The 17912-nt window shown below is 40.8% G+C and overlaps 1 protein-coding gene across 1 annotated transcript in view; it reads left to right on the top strand.

Annotated features, from left to right (window-relative positions):
* LOC140347592 (zinc finger matrin-type protein 4-like) overlaps nt 1-17912 on the top strand; it is a 202434-nt gene that overhangs the window by 132644 nt on the left and 51878 nt on the right. The gene's annotated exons all lie outside the window — the stretch shown is intronic.

Below are 17912 nucleotides of genomic sequence, written 5' to 3'. Positions count from 1 at the left end.
GCTCTGACACAGCAGTTGAGCCGGGTGTAGCTCAGTTTGTCCGTGAGGGTCCCCATGGAATTTGGCGGGATTCCCCATCGGCTCGCCTCCATCTCTTCTTCTGTCTACAACTGGCACTGACTATAAATACGGCCGACGTTTTTCCCCCGCTTCCCTCGGTGTATCTAATTTCTGTGGATTAGCGTTTCAATTTCTGATGAATTTATGTCGTTTAAAGGGATCACAATACCCAGCTCTTTGTCAATGTGCTGCATCGATATTTTAACTACAGCTCTAGTTAAGAATGCACGGGGAAACTGGGAAGAGAACGTGAACAGCATCCAGATTTATGAAATACTCTCCACACTGACTTTATGGTAATTAGAATGCTTATATTTTCCTTTTTATGGATTGTGGCGTTAATATCTGGACAGGGTGCATTCTGAAACCTTTATTAGACTTCTTTGCGTAACTGTAAGGCCTAATTACCCTCGTGGTGGAGACAAAACGGGTGCAAATTGTTAATGTGAACTAAAAAAGCCATCTGATAATAAACAGGAGTTATCTGCACTTTGTATTTAAAGTAAACTGTTTGTTTTAGTCTTAAGTGAGGACTATTATTTCACAAAAGAGGTGGACACGGCTCTCTCTTCTCTCTCTCTCTCTGGGGATAAACACTGTTCTTCGTAGACAACAAGACACTGAACAATTTGGGCGCCCCCTCCGACTGATTTGTGGGGACTTGACCACGTGCCACAGCTGTGCGAGATGCCTGTCGTACATAAACCTTCAATAACCTCGAGACATCGCCGTTTCTGTAAAAACAAGCAACGGTAAAACGTCACCGTGTCTGTTCCCGCGGCTGTAAAAACGTGCTTATAAATCCATGGCATTAATCAGGACGTTCAGAAGGGTTTGTGAGAGGTGCGGACGAGTTGAGACGGAGGCTAATGGAATTCATCTTCCTTCTTCTCTCGCCGTTTGACGATATGAGAAAGGGACCGATGCTGCGGTTGCTCGTTGGGCGGTTCTGTTGGCGTTGGCGTCTCAACACTGCTGGGTACATTTCGCATTGGTTTTTCCCATTGGGTTTCCAAAAGCTAGCTCGAGGCTAATCAAGATCTACTATAGTTGAATATAATTGTAAATCTGTGTCCAAATCGAATAGCTTTCGAACAGATTTTTTATTGTAAAGACAAAGAGGGCAGATTTGTGCTGGTTAAAGGAACTGTTCATGGAAAGGTTTTTACTCCACCAAAGAGTGATATCACCTTTTATTATGGACCTGATCGTAAACCACTCTGAGGGAACCCTGGTCTGTGGCAGCGATTGGAATTTTCTCAAGAGGCACAGGAGGAAGAATGGGAAGAGAGTTCTTTAAATTCATGAAGAACATAAGATTGACATCTGGAGGGAGATCGTCCACATACAATCTATTCCAGAATAGACTTTTTCTTTAGCATCAATAAAGACTTGGCCTGGTCACTTACAGAAATATGCCTATGACTATGTTTGTATTTGTGTTTAGTCAGTTGTGGATGGTGCAGATGTCTGGGCTCTTCTCTCTCTCTGCCTCTTCCTCTCTCCATCTCTCTCTCTCTCTCTCTCTCTCTCTATGCCTCTTCCTCTCTCCATCTCTCCCTCTCTTCCTCTCTCTTTCTCTGCAGTTGTGAATAGTGCAAATGTCTAGGCTCTTCTCTCTCTTTCTACCTCTTCCTCTCTCCATCTCTTCCTCTTGCTCTCTGCAGTTGTGGATGATGCAGATGTCTCGGTTCTTCTCTCTCTCTCTCTGCCTCTTCCTCTCTCTCTCTCTCGCTGCAGTTGTGGATGGTGCAGATGTCTCGGTTCTTCTCTCTCTCTGCCTCTTCCTCTTTGTGACCCGTCTGGGCAACGAGAATCCATTCAGAGTGTTAAATCAGCTACGTCATTGCTCTCTCGGGGCTGGAGACCTCTCTCTCTCTGCCTCTTCCTCTCTCCTTCTCTCTCTCTTCTCCCTCCCTCTTCCTCTCTCCCCGTTCTTCACTTTCACAGAATAGAAGACTTTTAGCCGACTCAAATTCAAGTTTAATGTCGCTCTCCTCAGTGCATTGTGCCGCTCAGAGAGACTTGTACACTTGATGTTTTTAGTAACCCAAGAAACACAGTTGACCCAGGGCCTGTTCTAATATTGTGGGGCCCTCGGTTTAGGTGCTAATTGGGGCCCCTTGTTGCTGTTCATCCATCTATGGATTATTTCAGTTTAGCAAAGCAAGTCCAGAACCCCCACTGCTTAAAGGAATAATAGAGGATGACTAAGCACGGACAAAATGTATGATTCATGTCAGCAAAATTGTTGAATTGAATGAATAGAAATTAAGGTTTTTTAATTTCTGTCACGTTTTGGGGATTTTAATACTTTTTTCCTGTCGTGTGAAGCACTTTGAATTGCCTTGTGTACGAAAGTGCTCTACAAATAAACTTGACTTGCCACTTCCACCTCTATCCCTGCTCTAAACTCTAAAGTTGCTATTTAATTATTTCTTTCCCCCAAACACAACTTTCTATCACCCGTAAATTGCGCAAATCCTCTTCCGTGCCGCCTCAACGCCCTCTGCAAATGTCCCATTGTGTGGCTTTTCCCGTCCCGATCCCATTCTCCCACACTTTGAATCTTAATCAGAGGTTTTTTTTCACTGGGTTGGGTTTGGTGTAAATGATTGTGGGTGATTTTGGTTTGACTCCAAGGCCTCGGCTCCGTCAGCTTCGTGCTCGTCGCATCCTTTAGCGTCTGCACCTCTGATTCAGCGCGGCTCATTTGGGCAATGTGTTCGGAGCCGCAGACATGTCCCGTTCGTGCATGACGCCAGTGTGGGGGAGCGAGGGCGGCTGGGTGAGGGAAATGTGGACACCTGGTCTAAGAATATTCATGTCGGTACTTAAGTGTTGGTATACAGCGATGTTCATTTGAAATAAATGTTTTATTCATGGGTTTCAGCTTTGCTATGGCAACGGTGCTTCATTTTTATCACTCTGAAACCCCACGCGTAGTTTGAAAGTTCATTACTATGCATTATTTAGATCGTTTGGGTTCTGATGTAATATCACCTAAACATGTTAGTTTTTCCAGAGTAGATTAGCCTCCATTAGCCTGACCTCGCCTGGCAACCCAGAATGACTCTCTCATTGTATTCCATTCAGAGAGTTTCAGTTTGGTGCTGCTGAATATCTGGAGGCGACTAAGAACCAAACCCAGACTGAATTTGTCAGTATGTAAAACTGGGCTAAGTAACTGGCGAGGCGTCCCGAGCCTGGTGCTCTTTGGCCATGTTTGGGGTGCAGTCTGAACGTATCTCCACTGTCTTAAGTGAACAGCACCGGACTATTTCCAAAGCAGAGGTCCAAAGCTTCTGGCTCTGCTTTAGCTAAAAAGAGTTAGTAATGCAAAGACTGAGAGTGTGTCATTTTTGTTCTTTCTTTTTCTCTCCTAATAAGCCATGTTTGTCGGGCCATGCATTTCTCTGACTGGCTAATCCACCTGTCAATCACACCTATCTGAACTTGTGGAGATGAGGTTGGCACCCAGACTTCTTTTGTATAGTAAGGCCTTCCCTTCCGACCAGGGCCCTCCGATCCAGATTAAAATAACATCAAAACTCTAGCCCTTCAGACAGCGGTGGTATAGAAACACTATAAAAACGTCTTCATCATCCCCTCAGCTGCAGCTTCCCAGGTGCTTTTCCCTTTGTGATCATAAAGCGCCTCTTTTAAAACGTGATCGCTATGGCTGTTGACAAGATGACAAACTTCTGAGAGCGCACAAGATGATGTTTCCGTCGTCAGCTGCAGCTGGAATCCTCAAACAAAGACGAAGCGATGCATTGTGGTTCTGCATGTATCTTTATGGCAGCGCGCGGCTCAGTTCTGCTCAGTCACACTTTTTTAGTGTTTAGCACAAACTTCTCCGCACTTCTCCTCTCACTTCTCAGCGCGCATTACACTCTGATTAGAAAAGTGAACTCTGGGCTAAACTCCAAATACACTGAGCTAAAACTCAACAGTGTCCCAGGCATCTGAGATATGTTTTTATATCTCCTCCTGACCAATTGTTGTGGTAATAAAACCTTTCAAATGCGTTTTGAAGTTCTTCAAAGCGAAACCAGTGAGGCATAACTTTAACAGAATACACTTACACATAAAACACTTCGACTGCAGAGGGAGGCCGCAGACATGCTGCTTGGCCCATCATTCTTCTTTTGTGTATGTATTTATTTTAATATATGTATTTATTTTGTCTCAGACAGGGACAATACAATCATATCTAGGGTTTCAACAAATCAAACTCTGAGAAGGAGTAGAATGAAGCTCACTTTCTACATTTTCAGTGTGGTATTTGTACTCAAGTAAAAGTCCAGTACCCAATAACAACAAGTACTGCTGCCAAATCAGTTACTACAGTTAAGTTTTAACATGGTTTCAGTATAATTTTAGATCAGTCTCTTATATAAAACTTGATTAAATAAACCGTTTAAAGCAGTATTAAAGTGTTGGATGGCAATCTGCATATTCTTTAAGCTCTGACCAATCAGAGCAGGCGATGCAGCGATGTCTTGTGTTTGCAGGTTTAGAGAGAGAGACCAAACTGTGGGCTAAGTGCAGCGCAGTGTATTAACCTTATTTGGTATTGATGAAATAAAGGTTGTTGAAGGCTTAATGATGAAAGGAAAATACTTAAAGGTGTTCGGCGATTTGAGAACTCAGGTGGAAGTGCGCATGCCACTCCCCCGTGCGGACTGATACAACACACACGTGCGTTTGTTTATTAGTGAGACGGATCCCATCGCATCTCTCGTCTCCCGTAGATTTCTCTTCTGAGTCAGCTCTAACTGTCTTTCTCCGTCTTAATTTTGTCCCGTACACTGAGGGAACTATATTATGATAGATCCATGCGCTTAGACACGCGGAAATGTGCTGCTCTCATGGGGATGAGCCGACGCGGCTGCAGCTGTGCAGTAGGTGCGTTTTATGATTGATACGTGGCAGGACTAGTCGGCAGTCCACGCCACGAGGAAATGAGACTCAGACTTGGGCCAAAATAATTGTCCATTCAACCTTTAACTTCTAAATTTGAGCATGTGCACATATAATATATATATATATATATATATATATATATATATATATATATATATATATATTATATATATATATATATATATATATATATATATATATATATATATATATATATATATATATATATATATATATATATATATGTGTATATAAATACACACACATATATATAGCCCTGAAATTCACTAAATTAAAGGCAATTTCACCAGGGCCTGGCCCCAAATTGTGCCCAAGGGCCATATTCAGTTAATCTGGACGTGGCTACAAAACTGTATTTCTATAATTGTTCCACACTGGACGGGGATACGAGGTCGCTACGGTAAGGTCACAATTATATGAATCAAAGCAACGCAATAAGAGAGAGTTCAAATAACAATGACCTTTGTGTTTGTGCAGCTGGAGAATGAGATATTGTTGTGAGGCTGAGATTTTGGGAATATAAAACATATGTAAAGGGCCAATGAGAGACAAGACTCACAAGAGTCACTTTTTATTTTGGTGAATGTAAGAAACTAAATATGAAGATTTTTCCACCATATATTAATTTGCAAAATAATGAGATGTGATATGCATAAAAAAGATAGTAAATGTAAAAAACAACTTATTTCCAATGAATATTTTAAACTATTGCAACAGTAATGGAAAATGGAATGTTAAATATCACATCTAGAATCTTTCATTTGACTTGACTAAAGGTATATTCACTCGTTCAAGGTGGATTTTGATTCCCAACATTTAAACCAAATGGTTTAGGTGGAAACACATTTGATTAACATTTAATTGAACACACAGCTCACGTGCACAAACCTACAATGCAGCGGACAGAAGTGATGGAAAAATCAAATCCTGGCCCAGGCTGGAGCGAAACAAGCCACTGTTTGCACTGCTGCTTAATTGAATGTATGAAGTTCTGGCAACTTGTTTGGTCAGTGGGCCGATTATAACAACTTTCCCTGATACGCAGATGGTCCGCTCTTCATTAGAAAAGTTTGTTTGTCCAGTGTTAAAAGTGTCGTGGGCCTAGAACACTGACTGATCGCTTGTTTAGTTTGTCTTTTTCTTGTTGTACGTTTTAACTACGTAAAGCATCTTTGTGTCACCCTGAAAAGCACCACATCAAGCTGATCTTGGAGCGAGGACACAGAATTCGAGTAGAATATATACGAGATCTGCCTCGTCGCCACTTCAGATTCTTCCACGTTTTCACAAAACTTGGCCTTGCGTTCGTGTCAGTGTTGTGGAGATGGTGAATATTTCTTTTTAACTGCTTTGCTGACGACAAATCCATAATAATCTGTCAAAGAAATGCCAAAACGCAGCTGTTTGTTTATATTCAGAAAGATTTCCTAAATTAAAATACTACAAACGGTTTTACGACACACTTATCACACACAAACTGTTCATTATTCTGTTGGTTTCTTTGATAGAGTAATTGAAATCCGCCCTCTTCTTTTGCGCACGTGTTTGCCACTGGCCTTGCTGTGCATCAGATTCAGAAAATGAGTTACACAAGGTCCTGAGCTGTGTAACTTTAGTTTTTCAAAGGTTATTGTACTGGGAATCGCATAAAAACGATCACATATGAAGCAGCAGAACTCGTTTTTTCCCATTTTCCTCCGCCCAGTTTTTTATCAAGCCCACGCCGAGTACATGTTCGGTCACGGTCGAGTTGAATCTCAAGTGGGCGTGGTCTCTAGCATGCCAATATTTACATACGTGCTATTGGCTGTTCGCAGGGGACCAGCGGTGGAAAATTAAGTACTCAATTTTGTAAAGTAAAAATCGACACCAAAATGTGCTGGAGTAAAGGTTTTGAAGTATTTCAGGCAAATTTCAAGAAGTATTCACAAACACTACTCGACTCTAAATGAATCTATGACATGCACGCTCAGGTTCACAGTTTGAATAAGCTGCTGACTTCATCTAAACGCCTACAATTTCTGCTTTTCTACTCGATTAGGTTAGAAATGCTTTTGCAGAGATTAACAGTTCAACAGCAAGCTACAATTTTTCTGCACTCTAAAGGTGAAACCACAGCACGGAATGAATGCATCTGAGTTCTGACTGACAATATATCCAGTATCTATAAAAAACATTTCCCTCTTTGCCGCGCGCACATACGAACCTTGAGATTTCAAAAGAACGCCGACGAGGCCATTAGCAGCAGTATGGACGGATGCCTTTTGAAATGTAAAGATTTGCTGAGAAAAAAATATGAGATTCAAACCAGCAAGATAAACAGAAAGCGGCATAACGGGAATAATTACTGCCACAAACAAACAAACAAACAAACAAACAAACAGCAAAGTCAGAATTTAAATAGAACATTTGAATTGTTAAATACTTTACAATGTTTTATTCAACTCAAAGATTTTATTTGTTTTTGGGAAAATTTGCAAAAAACAGAACATTATTAAATTGTCTAAAGAGTCTAAAACATTTGTACATTTTGTTAATTTTTTGTTGTAATTTATTGCAGTTTATGTTGCAAAATTTTGATCATTTTGATGCTAATTTGCTTTTCTTGTACATTGCAACACTAAACTTTCCCCATCGTCAGACAAATGAAGGTATTTTGAACAGATTAATCAAACCAGGGAAGAAAAATATCTTTTAATTTTGTATTTGTTTTTTGTCTATTTTTGTCCCACTTTGAGCTTAGAGTTAAAGGAGTGAAGATTCCTCAGATCTTATGTCTCTAAATGTCATTTGAAATCCATGTCTAAACCTTTCTCTTTGCCTCATTGTTGTAAAAAGTAGATGTATTCTGCGTATTACTGCAGTTGGCAGAACATCCATATTTTTACTGCTTGCACATAGTATGATATATTTTACATGGGTATTGAGGTAATACAATAAAAAACAGTGGCTTTTTAATATTTGTGAGTCTTATATGATGCTTTTTGTACGTATTTTTTGAACATTTGACTACGTATCGACCCGTCAACAATCACCGATCCTTTGCTCTCGCCACGGTCGCGCCCATCCAAAGCCCGACCTCAGCCTGCGGAGCTCGAGGTCGTTTGTACGTACTTCAGGGCCCTGGTGCTGTGTGTGAGTGTGTGTGCGTGTGCATCCGTGTGTGAGTGTGTGTGTGTGTCTCGCGTGTCCTCTGACTTAACCAGCTACAAGGCATCGCTCATCAAACGTGGCACGTTCGCCGTCTCCTTCGCTTGACGCTGATGAACTGAGACCGTTGCACGAAAATTGCTCATGAAAAATGGTCGACCTAAAAGTTTGGAGTGCTTTTGGAGGGTCTGAAGCGAGCTGGGGCTGTGCGACTGCTGTGAAGTGATTCTGTGCAAAGGAATAGACCTCAAGAAGACGTATTTAGTGTTTTTTTCCTGATATTTATGGAGTATCGCTGGCAAATGTAGGTCATTATTAGCGATATTGTGATTTTAAATTGTATTGTTGGAGAAACTATGGCAGCTAGAAGGCAAACCACTGTCACGTGTTCTGAGACTGTCCTGTTGCTCAAAAATATTGGACTGAAATTAACAATGCACTGTTTTGGACATGGATACCCTTGGGGCATACTGTTGGTGGCAGGAAAAAAGGCCATTACAAAGACACGGATGAGACAAACATTACCAACGATCAAGGACTGGACAGACATTGGGACAGACATCAGACAAATGGAAAAAATGACATTCAGACTTTATTTGGAAATTGACAAATTTTATACTAAAATGTCTAAAAAATGGGACTTAAATGTAGGACTTTTTATGCCGTAGTTGTGTGTGTGTTTTGTCATTTTGTGCCCTTGTTAGATATATATGTATATAGATTTTTTTTTTTTTTTTTTTAAGAAATGGTGTCATTGTAAAATGCAATATTGATCTAAAAAAACCTGTAACACTTTTGAATTTAATGATCAGTGTTGGAGATTGATTTGTAAAACTAATCTGATTACAACTTCTGATTACCAGTGATGGGTGGATCGATACCAAATATTGATATATCGATACTGACAGAGGTATCAAAATGAAATACTCGTGCAAAAAATATCAATACTTAAAATGTCTAAATTTTTATATATTTTGTGTTCCATCCATCCATCCATCTTCTGCCGCTTTATCCGGGGCCGGGTCGCGGGGGCAGCAGTCTGAGCAGGGACTCCCAGACTTCCTTCTCCCCAGACACTTCCTCTAACTCCTCCGGGGGGATCCCGAGGCGTTCCCAGGCCAGCCGAGAGACATAGTCTCTCCAGCGTGTCCTGGGTCTTCCCCGGGGCCTCTTCCCGGTGGGACATGCCTGAAACACCTCCCGAGGGAGGCGCCCAGGAGGCATCCGGAACAGATGCCCGAGCCACCTCAGCTGGCTCCTCTCGACGTGGAGGAGCAGCGGCTCTACTCCGAGCTCCCCCCGTGTGGCCGAGCTCCTCACCTTATCTCTAAGGGAGCGCCCAGCCACCCGGCGGAGGAAACTCATTTCGACCGCTTGTATCCGCGATCTTGTTCTTTCGGTCACTACCCAAAGCTCATGACCATAGGTGAGGGTAGGAACGTAGACCGACCGGTAAATAGAGAGCTTTGCCTTTCGGCTCAGCTCCCTCTTTACCACAACGGTCCGATGCATGTATGGGTCCGATGTATATTTTGTGTTAATTTTTGTAATTCATTGTTTATATGTTTTTGATGATATGATGTTTTTTTGCTCATATATTTATTTCATATCAGTTCACGCAGATGATGATAGAAAACAATAATGCCCAACATAAAAACTGTGGAGTTTCATTGCATTTTAGTACAAAAATCCTTGTCAAATTGATATTGTGATACTTGGCCCCAAATCAAATGAAAAATCAGTGGTATTGTTTTAATTTTATTGTATGGTTGCCTTATTGATATATTTTGCTACTATATATACAATTATTCATTGTTGTATGTTGCATGTTGAATTCTGTTCACTGACAACGGCAATAAACCTTCTCCTGATTCTGATTTCTGAAGACAGTTTATTACCTTTTTCCTCATTTCATTTTAATTTAATATTGATGTAAAACTAATAAGTATTATAACTGCATCATTCAGAATCTCTCGAATGCGGGAGGAAACAATTACTCACGATGAATCAACCAAAACACAACCACTGAATTATGAGGGAACATTATTACAGTTCAATTTTACCCTTCTTTTAACAACATTTCTCCAAATAATATTCAGCCCAGAATATGTTCTTCTATCAGGAAGACGCATGAAGAGCTTTCTGAAGCGAGTCAGGGCTTTCAGACTTGTTTGAAGTGGATTTTGTGCGGCTTAAAGTCATTGGGAGCGAGTGCATTTCTTGAGTGTGGAATATTTCCATCTCACAGAGGCTTAAGCGAATAATGTGGCCCAGAAAAGGCTTTGGAGCGACGGAAGAGCCGAGTGTCATCCAGGCAGCAGGTGCTGGCGCTGCTTTGAGAACCAACGGATGAGAAGTAGATGCAGTGAGAAGGACTCCCACAAGTGGAGGATGTATGTAAAAAAGAATGTCTTTTTTTTTAAGCGATTATAAGATAATAACATTGAATACATAACATACAGAACAGAACCAGAGATCAAAATTAGGAAGAAATGAATTACAAAAAGACATCTACCTACAAAAGAATCATGAAAAATATCAATTTAAAAAAGAAATGTCTTTCAATCAACAAAAAAAGAAGAAAACATGTCTTTCATTCACTAAAGTGTCATGGTCTTACTCCCAGTAGATGTCACGATATCAAATTTTAGTGTTACGATTATTGTGTGAAAAAAAATCACGATTTGACAATTCTTCAATTATTGAAGCTGTTACCAAACAACAGTGAAATCTGTCATCTTCTTTCATTCTTGTGGTCTAAATTTGTGACCGACTTTACACAATTGAACTTTCTGAAAGACACAATAAAGTTAAATTTGACAAAAAAAAGCCTGATTAAAATATTTTTTTTGCATTTGATCTATTTTTTGGATGAAAATGGAAATGGGAATAAAATTTAAAAAAAGCCTCAGTCTTAATTCTGTTAGATCTGAGTGCTGCTTTTGACACTGTCGATCATGGGATCCTTCTACAGACACTAGAGGACTGGGTGGGCATCACTGGTACGGCCTTAAATTGGTTGAAGTCCTACCATGAAAACAGAGATTGTTGAGATTTGTGACTGTGTCTCTGAGAGCATGGCATTGATCCGTGGAGTGCCCCAAGGGTCAGTCCTTGGACCCCTTCTGTATAATCTGTACATGCTGCCATTGGGACAGCTAATACGAAACAGTGGTGTGTCTGATCACAATTATGCAGACAGATCTATGTGTCACTGATGGCAGAAGAATATGGACAAGTGGATTCGCTCTGTCACTGCATCCAACAGATCAGTGTGTGGATGCAAAACAACTTTCTCCAGCTGAACTCAGACAAGACTGAAATCATCGTCTTTGGCCACAGAAACAAAGAGAAAGTGTTAGCGGTCACCTCCAGAGTCTCGCTCTAAAACCTACAGATCAAGTTTAACAGCTACGTCAAATCAACAGCATCAGCAGCTTATTACCATCTAAAAAACATGTAGTATCTAAATATAGTGTCTAAACCAGACTTGGAGAGACTGATCCATGTGTTTGTCTCCAGTAGATTAGACTACTGTAACGGCCTGCTCACTGACCTCTCCAAACGAGCTTTAAAACAGCTGCAGTACATCCAGAACGCTGCTGCTCGGGTCCTGACTAGAACCAGGAAGTACCATCACATTAGTCCTGTTCTCAGGTCTCTGCACTGGCCCCTGTGGCTCAGAGAAGAGACTTTAATGCAGCTCTGCTTGTGTACAAGTCTCGCCATGGCCTAGCACCAAAGTACATCTCGGATATGTTAGTGCCATATGAACCATCTCAGACTCTGAGGACCTCAGGGACCGGCCTCCTGCTGGTGCTCAGAGTCAGGACAAAACATGGACCGGCCTCCTGCTGGTGCCAGAGTCAGGACTAAACATGGACCGGCCTCCTGCTGGTGCCAGAGTCAGGACTAAACATGGACCGGCCTCCTGCTGGTGCCCAGTCAGGACAAAACATGGACCGGCCTCCTGCTGGTGCCAGAGTCAGGACTAAACATGGACCGGCCTCCTGCTGGTGCCAGAGTCAGGACTAAACATGGACCAGCCTCCTGCTGGTGCCAGAGTCAGGACTAAACATGGGGAATCTGCGTTTCAGTTTTAAGCAGCTAAAATCTGGAACAGTCTTCTTGAAGATGTGAGACTGGCCTCTGCTCTACCAATGTTCAAATCTAAGATAAAAACAGTTTTGTTTAGCTGTGCATATGACTGAAATTATTGTCTCTGCACTCTTCTCTTTTATGTCTTAAACTGTTTTGAGATTTGTGATTTCCGTCATGTCTCTGTGATATTACTTTTTGACTTGACAGCCTGAAAATCGCACCTTTACATTTCTTCAAATTAAAAGGCCTTTCTTTAGATAAATTCTTTACCATTCTCAGACTAGCATTTAGACACAATTACAATTGAACATGTAAATAATTCCGCTGGACACAATAGCCTATTGTGCCGGTGTCCAAGCACAGCCGCAGAGCTGGTCAGAATGTCAGTCAACACTAAAGCCACTGTAAAGTCCAGGAAGAGCCTGGCGCACCTACCCACTGATCAAGAGAGTTTTAACTCTAAAATCTTTGGTTGAGTTTTGTCTGGGGCAACTAGTTAAGTAAAAGCTAAATCTAGGGAGGGGCAGACGAGACTGGGTCCGTCATTAAAGATACAAAAGCTCCACACATAAGGTGGAGGCGTCGACGAGAGAGTCATCGTAAAAGATACATACGCTCAGCACAGACGTGTGCAGAGGCAGATAGCGCGTTGACGTCTAGAGACGGTCAAACACGGGAAAGAATCAATCTAAAAGCGATGCATTGCAGGCAATGTCAAATAAATAATAGAAAAGAGTGTGTGGAGTGTCTGCCCGTGTGGTCCAATAGATTTGATTTTCCATCTGGACAGGTTGCGAAATAGACGGGGGCCCGGGGCCCACAAGCAGTTGAATCTCCGGCGGGCCCACGGTTTGAAATAGGAGGGGGCCCGCCGTGCACCTCCTCGAAAAAAATCAAGATTTAACTAGTAATTTGGCCATATTCGGGGCATTTTCATCGCTTAAGTTTCGTTTTGACAGACACGCTTCTCATTGGCCGAGCGGTCTCCGTGATGTAATATCGATGAAAGCGGGCATCTGATTGGCCGCTGCGTTCGTGTTGCGTTCACGTGTCCTCGGAAATTACTAATTTTCGGGGCAATGTAAGATAAGATAAGATAAGATAATCCTTTAATATCCACACAAGTGGAAATTTTGTTGTTGCAACGCTGTAGAAACAGGAGGAAAGGACAGATTATAGGAAGTTTCAAAAACACACTCTTAATAGAACTCTTATGAACAAAAACAAAAAACTCTTATTAACAAAACTCTTCTCCTATCTTAATAGGGAATGGAGGGGGGGAAATAAAATAAAATAGATAAATAAAAATAAAAAGATAAAGATAATAAAATTCAAATAAAATAAAGTAAAAATAGCTAGCACAAGACTAGGTAATACTATTAGCAGGTAAGTAAACCGAATAAAAACAAAATAGAATACTCTTATTTACAGGTACAATGTGTATATGTTAGTAGTTTATTTTGTAGGACGTGATTTCATATATTCCACAAGATCTCCTTGTGTCAAATGCTGTAAACAATATTTATTTTGTATATAAGAAACATTATTATATTGAATTAAACAGTTTTAAAGATCATAATCTCTGGTTTATATGATTCAGTATTTGTGCTCTTCATATCAAATAACAGATAAAAGTACTTTCAATTGTTTTACATGCTAATATAATAACAAGGTTTAAAACAACACATTTATCTTGTTCTTATGACGCCGCGATGCCGCGCGCGCTTGTGGGCCCCTGAAATTGCTTGGGGGCCCCTAACTTTGAAAATCTATTTCTCAGCCTGCTGGAGGATCACTAAGCACGGACAAAATGTATGATTCATTGTAAAATTGAATGAATAGATTTCTATCATGTTTTTGTGATTTTAATACATTTTGTTCCTGTTGTGTGAAGCAATTTGAATTGCCTCGTGTACGAATTGTGCTCTACAAATAAACTTGCCTTGCCTTGAATAATCACGATTATGGATTAACCTCATAATCTTGACATTCTCATCTCCCATGAATAGTCTCAAGTCAGTTATTGGATCTAATGTAATTTTCTTTACTTTTCTTTTTGGCCCGTAGGCTTTATCAAACAGGAAAGGTGAGCGTGAAATGGGGGATGAGAGAAGGGAGGACATGCAGTACATTGTCGGAGTCAGGATTCAAACTCACAACACTGCGGCCGGCTGCACTTGGAGCCTGACATGTGTGCTGATGCCTTAACCACTCCACCACTTGGCAGCACTCTTTTCTTTTGTTATATATATTTAATTTTGTTCATGTTTTTAGAATATAAACATTTAACAAGAAGCCAGAGACCAGAGAGAAAATTGACAAAATCAAATCAAATCAGGACAAAAATAATGCACACAAACCTCAAAACAAATGTCCTAATTAGTCCAAAGTTGATCAGATTTGTAATTTTCAAATTCATTCAAACAAGCTCAAAGATATTAGTGGCGAGTGCAAAGACTATAAAAAACACACCGTTTTTCTAGTCTGACATAGAAAAACGCTTTTGTCTGCTACAGTTATAATCTAAGACACTTATCTCATGGATCATAATTTTACAGTTTGGTTTATGGTCGGGGGGAGAATAAAGACTGCTCAAACATGCATGAATCACTCTAAATATAACTTTGAGTGGGTAAAAATAATTATAACGTTCAATTAAAGTAAATTATTTTGAAAGGATTAATTCAATACAAGTGCTTTGGATATCTAAAAAGGCATAATAAATACTCAAGAATACTTAAATTCCACATAACATCTCACAGTTTTTACATTTTGTTCACAACATTGTCATAGAAACGGATCCATTGACGTTCAAAACTGCAGTTCATTCTCACTTTATTGATTATTTTGCGCAGAACTGACTTTACTTTAAGCCCTAATCTTGTAGTATTACAGTTATTTTTTTTTAATTTTCAGAACTTCTTTCTACTTCCAATTGTTTTCTAATCTTTTTCCAGGAATATATTGTAATGACATTTTTCAGTAAGAACCCAACATATACACACACAATGCCCTCAACAAAGGGAAAAAGACAACAACAAGCACTAAAGCATTTTCCAATAAAGTGAAATTGAATGTTTTTCAGTCAGGAGGCTCTACATTTACATTTTAATGAAACCAAATATTGAAATGAAAAACACATCGTGACAGCCTGTTGAAGGACGCACATTGAGCAAACGGGACTCTTTTGAGATTTTATGTTCAAAAACATACCTAGAGTTGTGTTTAGCTTATCACATGTTTTTAATGAATCCTGTTTGGTAAGTCCTCTCCCTCTGAGCCTCAGAAAACACTCAGTTCTTAATCTGACTCGCAACTACGTGCTATATTAGCGTGTGGGGGAAGCTAGGTTTGTTCATTTCCCCTTTGTAATTTTCTCTGCAGCTCTAACCACTCTCCTGACATGGGAAAAACCTGCCTTCTACAAAACTATGTGCTTTTTGTAGATGCCAAAGTGGAGGTACAAGAGCGCGTTTAAAGATCAACACCAATACAAAGAATGCATAATACGTGTCCTTTGGAGTAAATGCCATTACCAGTACCAATACAGGATTGCACATGTTCCCTTTTTCTTTTGCATTTGCATTTGAACTGCCTTTCTCCTTGTTAAAGAGGTGTGTAGAGTGCATTCCTTCACCCGGCTTTGCTCTGTAGGCAAATGAGACCGGGAAACAGGACTCTGCTAATGGAAGAAACAGAAAATCGAAGCGCGGGCCGTTTGTTATGAGCAGGAGAATGGGAGAAGAGCCACCTTTGGGTGCAGAAACCGAATTAGCGTGTGCATTATTACAGAGCTAAGCACCGGCCATCTATCACTATTACAGGGGCATTACACCGGAGACCACCACACGAGCCAACATCCCCGTGTTCACTTCACAGGTTTAGAGTAGCCAAAAGAGTAGTTTAAAGGTGCGCTAATGCCCCTTTTCCATTGGTACCTACTCGGCTCTGGTGCTCGTGGTCCCGCTCTGTGCCCATAGCCCCGCTCTGGTGCGCAGTGGTGCTGTGTAAAACTGGGCGTGGAAACAGTGCAAAAGGATGTCTGCTGGATGGACAAACACCAAAACACATGACGACTGCTGCGCTACGATATGTGAACTGTAAAACCTGAGCAAAACTTCCACAGTAACCACCAATAAAGCAGAGCGACGCAGACGGAATTACGGACACAGAGGAATTACAGACACACGCGCCACCGTGAAGCTTAAGTTAAACTACAGCATTCTCATTCGTTTCCTTGTCGATGTATTTTCGTACCCAAAGAAATTAAACCCAGTCCACAAAACATTGCTGTGAATCCAGTTTGAAGTGTTCTTTACAAAATATTAAGCCAGTGTGATCCTCACGTGAGTTTAGGTATAAATCGTTGGTGAAGCTGCTGCAGATTATGGCTACAGTAAACCCACTTCCTGTTCAGTTTATCGTCAACATGCAGGGCCGAGTAGAGCCGAGTAGAGCCGAGTAGAGCCGAGTTGAGCCGTGTAGAGCCGAGTAGAGCCGAGAATGGAAAAGACCCATATGCAACATTTTGGGCGGAGGAACCGCCACTTCCTCTCAATCAATCCACCAACACAACACACAGAAATACAAACTGGAACTGAACTATGGTCATGACTGAAATAGGACTAAACCGGGATCAAATCAGGACCAAACTAAGACAATTGTGAACATCTGCAATTAGTCCATTACAGTTTTGTAATGCTGCTCAAAACCTCATGAAAAACATTAAAACGTTAAATGTGACAAATGTGACAAAAACAGCCAGATAAATAAAAGTTGTTTACATTTGGTCTATTTTTGGGCTGTATATTGAACAAAAAATCCTTAATTTTGCTTCTATTCTTCTTCTTTTTTTTTTTTTGTGGCCTGAATAATCATGATTATTGATTAACCGAATAATCTTGACATATAGTCGAGGGAGGTGTCATCGCCCGTCTCCATGGAGACTTGCCATACTGTGGAACATTCCAGGCAAAGAAAAAACATCCGAACACAACACAGTGCATATTTAATATAATATTTCTCGACTGAAACTGTGACTTGAATAATGTGTTGAGTGAAGTGGTGCTGCAGGATTTGCTTAAGAGGTTGAAATAACTGTCATTGCAGCCAACCATAAACTGCTGCACATTGAAATCTCCAATGAGCAAGCACTTATGATCGTTGTGTGTGGTTGAACAGGGATCCTTTTGACTCGAGGGCCCCTAGCAATGGCCTGCCTCAATCCACACATCTTCTGCTTATTGTCATTTATTGATGGAGTTTGAAGTGTAGTGGTTGTATAAACAGAGATAATTCCTGTTTGTCATGTACTTTTTTATCCAACATTATAATCTTAGTGTGTGACATGTGGTCACATGCAGCACATCCGGGACTTTTTAAAGACAAACAAATGATATATCTTTGTTACAAATATAAAAGATAAGCTTATTCTCATGTAGTGCCGCTATTTAAGTATCACTGCAGTAAAACGGGAGAGTATTCAATGCTTTTACCACCGTAGAATCCCTCCGCTTTCTCTGCACCACCATCACCCGGGACCTCAAGTGGGAGCCCACCCTCAGCTCCCTCATCAAGAAGGCCCAGCAGAGGATGTACTTCCTGCAGCAGCTGAGGAAAGCCAAGCTGCCAGTGGAGATGATATTGCAGTT

This window comes from Eucyclogobius newberryi, unplaced genomic scaffold, assembly GCF_026437365.1.
Source record: "Eucyclogobius newberryi isolate DKJ021-1_F unplaced genomic scaffold, fEucNew1.0.hap1 SCAF_6, whole genome shotgun sequence".
Classification (NCBI taxonomy): domain Eukaryota; kingdom Metazoa; phylum Chordata; class Actinopteri; order Gobiiformes; family Gobiidae; genus Eucyclogobius; species Eucyclogobius newberryi.
Note: the sequence above shows the minus strand (reverse complement) of the source record. Positions and strands in the feature narration are given on the sequence as shown.